The following is an 11,032-nucleotide window of genomic DNA, read 5'->3' as shown; positions in this document are numbered from 1 at the left end:
AACATTATGCCGCACTGAACAACACCATGCCGCACTGAACAACACCATGCCGCACTGAACAACACCATGCCGCACTGAACAACACCATGCCGCAATGAACAACACCATCCCGCACTGAACAACACCATGCCGCATTGAACAACACCATGCCGCACTGAACAACACCATCCCGCACTGAACAACACCACCCCGCACTGAACAACACGATCCCGCATTGAACAACACCATCCCGGACTGAACAACACCATGCCGCACTGAACAACACCATTCCGCACTGAACAACACCATGCCGCACTGAACAACACCATGCCGCACTGAACAACACCATGCCGCACTGAACAACACCATGCCGCACTGAACAACATTATGCCGCACTGAACAACACCATGCCGCACTGAACAACACCATCCCGCACTGAACAACACCATGCCGCATTGAACAACACCATGCCGCACTGAACAACACCATCCTGCACTGAACAACACCATCCCGCACTGAACAACACCATGCCGCACTGAACAACATTATGGCGCACTGAACAACATTATGCCGCACTGAACAACACCATGCCGCACTGAACAACACCATGCCGCACTGAACAACACCATGCCGCACTGAACAACATTATGCCGCACTGAACAACATTATGCCGCACTGAACAACACCATGCCGCACTGAACAACACCATGCCGCACTGAACAACACCATGCCGAACTGAACAACACGACGTCGCACTGAACAACACGACGCCGCACAGAACAACACGACGCCGCACAGAATAACACAATACCGCACAGAACAACACAATACCGCACAAACAGTTTTAGATAATATTACGTCGCAGTCATGTGACGCGGACATGACGTCAATAGGCGGAACTCACGGCAAAATTATAATCCGTGGGCGTGGCTTGCAACAGGAAGTAGGAAAGCGGCAATTCTGGCAAACAAGACACAGCGGTTAGTAACACGATGACTAACAAGGCAAATATTTTTGTTTTCAGCTTGCAACTTGACCGTCTAGAGCGTACAAGGTAATTACAACTGTTTTTTTTAGCCCTGAAAAGCGAGGGAGTGTGGCGTTTGGGAGGAATGTCGAACTCGGCGTCTGCTTCCAGCCACAGACGCCAAATTTCGACGATTATTTCGACTGGTCAACGGTTGTAAATTATTGCGTTGACTAAAAACTTTATTTAACTCTACTCTTAACTTTGCCGTTTCAGATATGCGGGTATTACACCGCGGAAATGACGTCAATAGGCTGAACTCTCGCCAAAATTCAAATCTGTGGGCGCAATGGCCTTGAGCGAGACACCGGATACAAACACGACGATTATCAACAGAAATATCTTTATTTTCTGCTTGCAAGTGGACCGTCTAGAGCGTACACGGTAAGTACAACTCATTGTGTTTAAAAAGATTTACCTTTGTGTAGTTTGCGTTGCGTTGTATCTGTGAATGTTGGTTGAGGCTAAATGTTAATGTTTAATTTCATTCCTTTAGGTTCCACGGTGTTTGTTGGCTGTATGTTTTCCACTGCAAGAAGAGGCTCGTATCATTGACCAGCAGGAGCTACAATGGTGAGTACCCCTTTCGTCTTCCATTTATGTTAAACACTTCCTATTTCATGTCTAACAGTACTCGATTTAACAAATAACCATAAATAAATACAGTGTGGGCAGTCACGTTAACATATGTGATTATCCTGCCTAATATGTTTATCACAAATATGTCACTAATCACTAATATGTTTATTTGTTTATCACAACACCTTTGGACCTTCAGCAATCGATTATTTCCCTTCATCTACATAGAGACAGAACGATGGTGTCTTAAACATCTCATTCATTTCACCAAATAACTTCACGCAGGTGGATAACGGCCGTCTCGGTCACGCTATGTTGCGTGATGCAGTTTTGAAGAACCAAATGCATTTATTCAATGAATAAGTCAAGCTAGTTCTATGTTTATGATGTTGTAAGTTACGGTACCGATTGAAGTTGAGTTCGAAGCCAGTGGAAAACAGCGCTGCGTTTGTGCTCTCCAGGTACAAATGTTGTGATCTCTGACTGACGACCGGGCGAGACTCGAGTAAGAGATGTCCAAACGAGCTCCGGCAGGGCGGGCCAAGGCGGAGCGAACGGACGCCCTTCAGGCCGCCAATGACGAGCTGAGAACCAAACTGATGGACGTCCAGTTAGAACTTCAGCAGGAGAAGAACAAGGTGAAAACCTCAACAGACAGACACTGCCTGCCTCCCTGCCTGCCTCCCTGCCTGCCTCCCTGCCTGCCTCCCTCCCTCCCAGTTTTCCCGATGTAGATTAGACATGCGTGTGCCATGACTGTGTCAGCCTACATCAACAAATGCACCGAGGACGTCAGCACCACTAAGAATATCATCACCCGGGGCAACCAACGACCCTGGATGACTGAGGAGGTACGTCAAACGCTACGAGCGCGGAACTCTGCCTTCAAGTCTGGCGACAAGGAGACACTGAGGACAGCGAGAGCCAACTTGAACCGTGCCATCAGGATAGCGAAGCGAGACCGCAGTCGAAAATTTCAGGATCGTTTCCACGACGTCAAAAACATCAGGAGTATGTGGCAAGGCATACGGGCGATTACAGACTACAACTCACCCTCCCCCCCCCCGGTGGGTGTAGTTGATGCTGACTTTCTAAATGGTCTAAATAACTTCTTTGGGAGGTTCGAGGCACTAAACGGCACTCCAGCAGTTAAAACTGTCCCCCATCAGGAAGAGGAGGTACTCTGCCTTGACTCCGCCGATGTGTTGAAGACCCTGAGGAGAGTCAACCCCTGTAAGGCCCCTGGCCCCGACAACATTCCTGGGCGTGTGTTCAGGGAATGTGCAAGTCATCTGGCTGGGGTCATCACAGACATTTTTAACACCTCGCTGGGCCAAGCCACAGTGCCGGCGTGCTTTAAGACTGCCTCCATCATTCCGGTGCCGAAGAAACCTCAAATCACCTCATTTAATGATTACCGGCCTGTTGCACTGACTCCGGTTATGATGAAGTGCTTCGAAAGGCTGCTTAAAGGTCACATCGTTTCCAGACTCCCCCTATTATTTGACCCGTTCCAGTTTGCCGACCGGCAAAACCGCTCCACTCAGGACGCCATCTCCTCCGTTCTTCACCTGAGCCTGGCTCACCTGGAGGAGAAGAACACCCATGTGCGGAGGCTGTTCCTGGACTTCAGCTCAGCGTTTAACACCATCATCCCACAGCATCTGGTAGGAAAATTGGAACACCTGGGCTTCAACACCCCCCTTCGCAACTGGCTGCTAGACTTCCTCACCAACAGACCTCAGTCAGTCCGGGTCGGACAGAACACCTCTGATGTCATCACCCTCAGCACAGGCTCCCTTCAGGGCTGCGTCCTGAGCCCCCTGCTGTGCACCCTGATGACACACGACTGCGTCCTCAGGTTCACCACCAATCACATCGTGAAGTCAGCAGACGACACAACGGTGGTGGGGCTCATCAGAGACAACAACGACCTGGACTACAGAGAGGAGGTGGAGCAGCTGGTGGGCTGGTGCAGAGAAAACAGCCTGATCCTGAATGAGGAGAAGATGAAGGAGATCATCGTCGACTTCAGGAAAAAACAGCCTCACCACGCTCCACTGATCATCAACAGCTCAGCTGTGGAGGTGGTCAGCACCACCAAATTCCTGGGGGTCCACATCACAGAAGACCTCACCTGGACTATGAACACTACGGCACTGGTCAAGAGGGCACAGAAGCGCTTGTACTTCCTGCGGAGGATGAGGAAAGCCCACCTGCCCCCACCCATCATGAGGACGTTCTACAGGAGCACCATAGAGAGCATTCTGACAAGCTGTCTCTCTGTGTGGTGTGGAGGCTGCACCGCCTCCGATTGGAAGAACGTGAGGAGAGTGGTGAGGACAGCAGAGAGGATCATAGGGGCTCCTCTTCCCTCCATTCAGGACATTTCATCTCAGCGCTGCATGTCCCGTGCCCGTAACATCATCAATGACCCATCACACCCCCACCATGGACTGTTCTCCCTGCTGCCCTCTGGGAAGAGGTTTGCAGCATCCGCTGCAGGTCCACCAGGTTCTGCAACAGCTTTTTCCCTGCTGTCATCAGACTGTTGAACACTAGAACTGTTGAGCTCTAAACTGAACTCTGCATCACACATTCACAGAACTGTACTTTATGACACTACGGACCTCTATCTTGCACTATCTCGCACTACCAACTTTACTGAACTTGTATAAACCCTTTAAATAGAAGTTTAATACATGGTTTAGCATTCCTCTGCACACTCTTGAATACTGTTTTGCCTACTTGCACTATTGCATAATTATCACTGCTGCACTTTATACTTATTTTTAATATATATATATATATATATATATATAGTATATGTATATATATATATTGTCATAGGATATGTTACTTCTATTCAACTGCAATATCACTACTTTGTTGTAAGACGTATGCAACGGAATTTCGTTTTGTATGCACCATGTGCAGACAAGATGACAATAAAGTTTGTCTAAGTCTAAGTCTAAGTCATGTCAGGTCAGCTGTCTGGAGAGAGAGAGAAGTCAGGACCTGCGGGCGGAGCACCACCGTGCCACCGCCGCCATGACGGAACTCAAAAGCAAACTCCATGAGGAGAAGCAGAAAGAGTTAGCCATTACCAGGGAGACATTACTGCGGCAGCATGAAATGGAGCTGATGAGAGTGATCAAAATCAAAGATGGAGAGATCCAGCGACTGAATGCCTTGGTCCTCAGCCTGAGGGACGGCTCCATGGACAAGGTGATCCGCTCTATCCGTGTCTGACTATCCGCACGCCACGTCGGGCTTCGATGCGGCCGCGACCGTATTGTGTAGCTTGTCCCCAGTAAGCGTCGCGGCGCTCCGTTGCGGTCTCAACGGCCCGGTGTGGCGCAATGTCTGCTCAGGTGAGGAGGGGGGGCGCTTTGCTGGCGGAGGTGGAGGAGACGCGGCGGTGTCGGGAGACCGAGCGGTGTCGCCTCCACCAGGAGCGCGGAAGAAGCCCTGGCAGCGGCCCAGCAGGCCTGGCAGTCCCGAGCGGCCGAGCTCCGATCGGCTCATCACCAGCATCGGGAGGAGCTGAGCCGAACCAAGAGAGACTGCGAGAGGGAGATCCGCCGACTGGTAGGACTGATCAGATGCGCGGTGCGTGGCTATGTTCCCAATTTCGTTGTATACCTGCAGTGCAATGACACCTAAGGCATTCTATTCTATTCTATTTCACAAGAAGAAAATGTCCGGTTGCTCGCTTCGCTTTTGTCACAGCAAAGGTGTTCTAGTCGATTCAAGAAAAAAATTGGCCGGTTGCTCTCTTTGTTTTTGTCACAATTCTGGCAAATGAGTTTGCCCGCCTGCCTGAGCGCTCCCCGTTTGTACATCCAGACGGATGAGATCAAGCTGAAAGACAGAGCGGTTAGTGTTTTGGATGAAGCCCTGGGGCCGGCCACGTCCACCGCCTTCAGCTGCAGACTCAGGCTGCCGAGCAGCAGATCGCTGCCCTGAGGGATTCCCAAAGGGCGGGCCTAAACTACCCTGGAAGTGGGGTCAACGCCGCTACTAGCAATCCTCTTCATTGCGTAAGCCACCTCATCACACACTTGCAGTACGCATGACTTAGTTCGTTGCTGGAGGAAGGTAGCACAAAAACAGTTTTGAACTTTGAACGAGTGCTTGTGTGTGTGTGTTGCGGGGCGTTTTCAGTCTCAGGAGGATCGGGACACGCGACGGTTTCATCTGAAAATCGCTGAGCTCAGCGCAGTCATCAGGAAACTGGAGGATCGAAACGCCCTGCTTTCTGAAGAGCGCAATGAACTGGTAATTTATTGACGGCACGCTTGAAGGTTTGCGCTACGTTTGATGCGCGCCATCCAGCGAGGCACCCATTGCGCTTGCTTATTAGTTGAGCGGCGCGGCGAGTCGGTTGCCTGGTAGATGTCTTTTATTGGGAGCCAAAGGCACGATTCCGTTCAAACCGATGCAAAAGGAATGGATACGTTCTGGCCCGCGTGTTGTGCGTCTTTCACATCCCGCACTTCATGCTTGCAGCTAAAGCGACTGAGAGAAACAGAAAGCCAGTTTCTGCCACTCCTGTACAAAAACAAACGCCTGAGCAGGAAGAATGAAGAACTCTCGCTGGTGCTGTGTCGCCTTGAAAACAAAGTGCGCTTTGTCACCCAGGAGAACGAGGAGATGGCAAGCTTGGTAAGTCGACGCGGACAACGGCGGCGTGCCAACAGAGTCCACTGCATTTGTGTTCCACAGAGAAGGCCTAGTTCGCTCAATGACCTGGACCGCGGTTGCGGCCAGCAGGACGGTGAAATGGAGTTCCTTCAAGTTGTGGAGCAGCGGCACATCATCGACGACTTGTCCAAGGTCTTCAGGCAGGCGACTCGGTGCACGTACGGCAGCGCCGCGCTCGCTCGCTGTCGCCAGGAAACCTTTTCCGTCCAAAGCTTGGCCGGCGGCCGCCATCCAAAAAATTGGCCCCTTAAATTCCGACCTTTCAAGCAGGAGCATTGTGCGCACGCGTTTGAACACGCTTTAGACTTGTTTTGCCGTTTTCAGCAGCTCAAAGCTCCCGTTTTGTCAGCGCCTTTGCCACTCGCTGTGCGCTGAAAACGACGGACTTGCCCGGCTGCTCAGCCCGTCAACCATGAGCCGCGAGCGCGACGTCATTGTCCGTAGGCAGCTAGTGGCAAAATGCACCCTGTTAGAGTTGCGCTCGCTCCAACTTATTTTGCAAGAACCACACGGGAGACAAGTAAGTTCTTTTGGACACCTGCAGGTGGAGAGTCCATCCGTTGTACGAATGAAGTCTGACTCTCGGCTCCTGCACGAGCATTTTAATTAAGAGAAACAGGGTGGGTGTAAGAGTGGATTGAATAGAGGAAGCCCTTGACCTCTAGTCAAAACATAGCAAGGGGTGTTTTACAACTTTGTGTAGGAAGGGATAAGCGATAGGGATAAATAAGGGATAAATAATATTATTTATTACAGGTCGCAGTCAAAGTCAAAGCAACACAATGATACGATAAAGATAATCTGGAAAACCCTGACACACCCTGTAGTTGTCACTTTTGGAAAAGACGAGCGTCCCTCCAATCATCGCCGGTGACGTGTTTTTCAGGCTCTGGAGACAGGAGCTCATGTCAGAAATGTCATTGTGAGTCGCGTTTGTTTCTGCGCCGGAGCCGTTCGTTCCCTTTGCATCCAAAGAATCTCAAAGGCGGATTATTTGTGTCGACAGGAGAGAGATTTGCTGCTACGATACCGACGTCGAGAATCTCTGAGGAGGAACAAAGCGTGAGGTCCTGCAAGGTGAGTCTGTTTGTTTGCGGCTGCTTGGTGTTGCGCAAGATGAAATGGCCTTTTTCTCGCTATCGTTCCTCTCGTCGATTCATCGTGAGGTGTCGCTTCAGTTTGTTCAGAGAGATGTTTGCTTCCGCGCCCGCAGGTCATCGAAACATTTTACGGCTACGACGAAGACGTGTTGGTGGACTCGGACGGATCGTCCTTGTCTTTTCACACCGACAGAACCCCCGACACGGAACCCGAAGAGGTAGCCCGCCATTTCTGCCAGCGTATTGGCACCAAACATTCCTCTTCAGCCTGGAATCGGACTCGTCTTTGCGTCGCGGGTGCTTTGTCGCCGGTCTGACTGATTCTGGTACTAGTGCTGTGTTGCATTGGTGTGTGCATGAAGAGGCGGAGCTTCGCTACCGCCAGCTGACGCAAGAATATCAAGCGCTGCAACGAGCCTACGCTCTGCTAGCCCAGACCAGCGAAGGGGACTACGACGCCGAGAAGGAGATCAAGGTGGCGCCCCTTCCCGCAACCCCCGGCCGGGTCGCAGCCTCCCCGTTCTCACCCAGCCTCGGGTGTTCTCTGGTCTGAAAGGAGGAGGAGGAGCCTCCCTCCTCCTCCTTTCAGACCAGAGAAAAGCTGATGGTAGAAATGGGTCACTATCAAAGCAGAGTAGCAGATCTGGAGTCAGCGCTGAAGCAACAAGGACAGGTAAGCTCATCAATGAGCACACCTTTTTCTCAGACAAAATAGCTACATTCTTCAGTCACTCATCCGTCTGGCATTACTGGACCAACCCCCCCCCCCGAACGTGGCTGGGAAAATGCGGAGAAAAGCAAATGTCATTTTCCAGTCAACCAAAGAATTTGTGGATGAAAATGACACAACATTCCAAAGCTGTCCACGCGTTTGTCTCTTCTAGAATGTCAAGTGGGTGGAGGAGAAGCAGCTGCTGCGTCAGAGCAATCAGCAGTTGGCCGAAAAGGTGACGGAAAGAAAGGCGCTGGGCGGAGTCGCTTGGCGTCACACCTGTCGGGAAGCCCCGCAGATGAGGTCTGACTGTCTTTTCAGGTCAGGCGGATGGAGGCGGAAGAAGCGCGTCTGAAAGAGCACATCCAGGATATCCGAGACCAAAACGAACTGCTTGAGTTCCGCATCCTGGAGCTGGAGGTGGGAAGACTCGCACAAGCGTGTTGAGGCCAGAGATGTGACGGACGGACGGACGGACGGACGGATGCATGCCTCTGCCTTTCAGGAGAGGGAGTGGCGCTCCCCCGTCTTGAAGTTTCTGCAAGTCCGTTTCCCAGACGGCCTCAGCCCTTTGCAGATCTACTGCGAGGCCGAGGGCGTGAGCGTACGTAAGGCGTCCCTCGCAACCCTAACCTTAACCCGAGGTCCCAGAACACCTTACATTGCTCCTTGCGCCTTTCCCCCGGACATCGTCATCAGTGATCTGATGAAGAAGCTGGACATCCTGGGCTATAACGCCGTAAGTGTATGTCGAACTCCTTATGTTCGCACTCCACGAGACTCGGCGGCTCAAATGTGACTTTTGGAAGGCTTTGCGCTGAAAGAAGCTTGTTGACGCTGTGCCTTTGGGCTCTTGCAGAATCTCACCAACGAGGAGCAGGTGGTCGTGATTCACGCCAGGACCCTTCTCACCCTAGCCGAGAAGGTAACGCGCACGTCCACGCACGCTCTCGCATTCTGCTTATGTGACAGCAGCCTTTCCTCAGTGGTTAGAATACATCAAAGTGACCAAGTCAGCACTTCAACAGAAGATGTTGGACATTGAAAGTGAGAAGGTAGACAGACACGCGACATCAGCCAAGGGGAACTCCGGCAATGTGCCCCAACAATTCTGACCTTGAGCTGTGCTAGGATATGTTCTGCAAGCAGAAGGGCTACCTGGATGAAGAGTTGGACTTCAGGAAGTGTTCCATGGACCAGGCTCATAAGGTAAGCCGCCCTCAAATCTCCCGCCGGACCACTGATGGACGAGGATTGCGGCCCAGAGGATCCTGGAGCTGGAGGCCATGTTGTACGAGGCGCTACCGCAGCGGGACTGCCCCGCCACGGACGGCGAAAAAGCCAGCCACGCTGGCGTGAATGACGTGCTGACGGCGGATCAGAGAGAAGAGCTTAGGAGCGCCGTGGACCAATGGAAGCGAGCCCTGATGTGCGAGTTGAGGGAGCGCGACGCTTGCATCCTCCAAGAGAGAATGGATCTGCTGCACAGCGCGCAACAGGTAAGGGCCCAAAGCCAGCCCGGCACTTACTTGCACGCTTACTGGCTTTTGAATGCCACTTTCCATTTGTCCGTCCTAGAGGAACAAAGAGCTGAAAGAATTCATCGAAGCTCAGAAGAGACAAATCAAACAATTGGAGGAGAAGTTTCTGTTTCTCTTTCTATTCTTCTCCTTGGCCTTCATTCTGTGGCCCTAACACCAGCTGGTGAGTGAGCTCCAGCGGCACCGCACTCGACACCTCCGATACACTGCCAGCCGGTCTCAGACGTTGGCAGACGCTCCGATGCCAACGTATACCCCCCGCCACGGTGACAGAGGCACCGCGTCACACCGGCGCTCATCCAATCAGAAGGCAGGAAAAGCAAATTCACATGCAGGGCACTTTTGAACCAGAAGAGAGCCCCACAAAAAACGGTTGTTGCCCCAAACGCGCATTAAAAAGGGTCAGAATAACAAGAGTCCCACTGGCCAGCCGGGGCCACCCGTCCAGCTGTTTCTTCAGGGGGGAAAAAAATTGGAGTCACCGGTGAGTACATTTTGCATTTAGCTCTGCTTTTCTGCTTCTGTCTTCAAGTGTGTGGCATCCTGCGATCAAAGATTCAGCCAACCCCAAAGCGGTTGACCTCAACGTCCCACCACCATGCCTACCAGAGCAGGTGACGTGATGCTTTGGACATCCTTCCGTCTCAGATGCCCAAAAGTACTCTTTGCCACATCTGCGGCAATACGGTGTCTTTTCAAAGGTGCAAATAAATCCAGCGTGGGCGGAACACGCACGTCTTCGGTTTTTCCCGCTTTGTTTGTGTGACAGCTGTTGTGAAAATTTTATACAAATAAAGTTGTATAGTACAGGTTTGGCCAAGCCGCAACTCACGAACCGCATGCGGCTCTTTTATGTTCATATCAACATTTGTGTGTGTGTGTGTGTGGGGGGGGGGGGTTGTGCGTGTTGGCTTCACTTGAGTTCAATTTGGTATTTTGGTCAAAAGCGCATGTGGTGAAATTCCACAAAGTAGGATGGGCAAACACATTTCTTTAAACTATGAGTGTCAATTGGGCTCTCGAAATGGCAGGGAAAAGATGCACAGCAAAACGAAAATACGTAGATGAACACAGGACGTTTTAATCAGAGTGGGAAAGTTTCTATTTTTTGTTGAACGTGATGGCAAACCATTCTGCCTGATATGTCAGACCTCAGCGCATTTCAAAGATTCAAATCTTCAGCGCCATGCACTTCAGCTCACTCCATGCTAACATTGATCAGGCGTCGAACCCGCATCATCATGCTTAAGAGGTGGCCATGCTAACCAGTGCGCCATTATGTCAACGCATAATAACTAAGTCTACTGGTCAAAACAGCGGTTACTATATGACGTCGCTACGTCGTGGTCACGTGACGCAGACAAGACGTCAATGGACGTGGGCAGAG

General features: G+C 51.4%; 1 long non-coding RNA gene across 2 annotated transcripts; it reads left to right on the top strand.

Moving 5' to 3' along the window:
* Window positions 1-5,025: 5,025 nt before the first annotated feature.
* Window positions 5,026-7,945, top strand: LOC148379582 (uncharacterized). 2 transcript variants are annotated; one of them, XR_015855386.1, is made up of 6 exons: window positions 5,026-5,176; window positions 5,435-5,628; window positions 5,753-5,866; window positions 6,098-7,369; window positions 7,506-7,610; window positions 7,755-7,945. It is a non-coding gene; the product is annotated as an uncharacterized LOC148379582 (long non-coding RNA). The 2 variants fall into 2 exon arrangements; XR_015855385.1 differs by having other exon boundaries at window positions 7,506-7,945.
* Window positions 7,946-11,032: the final 3,087 nt, after the last annotated feature.

The sequence above is a fragment of the Syngnathus floridae genome, chromosome 22 (genome assembly GCF_059516105.1).
Source record: "Syngnathus floridae isolate MCC-2025c chromosome 22, RoL_Sflo_1.0, whole genome shotgun sequence".
Lineage (NCBI taxonomy): Eukaryota > Metazoa > Chordata > Actinopteri > Syngnathiformes > Syngnathidae > Syngnathus > Syngnathus floridae.
Note: the sequence above shows the minus strand (reverse complement) of the source record. Positions and strands in the feature narration are given on the sequence as shown.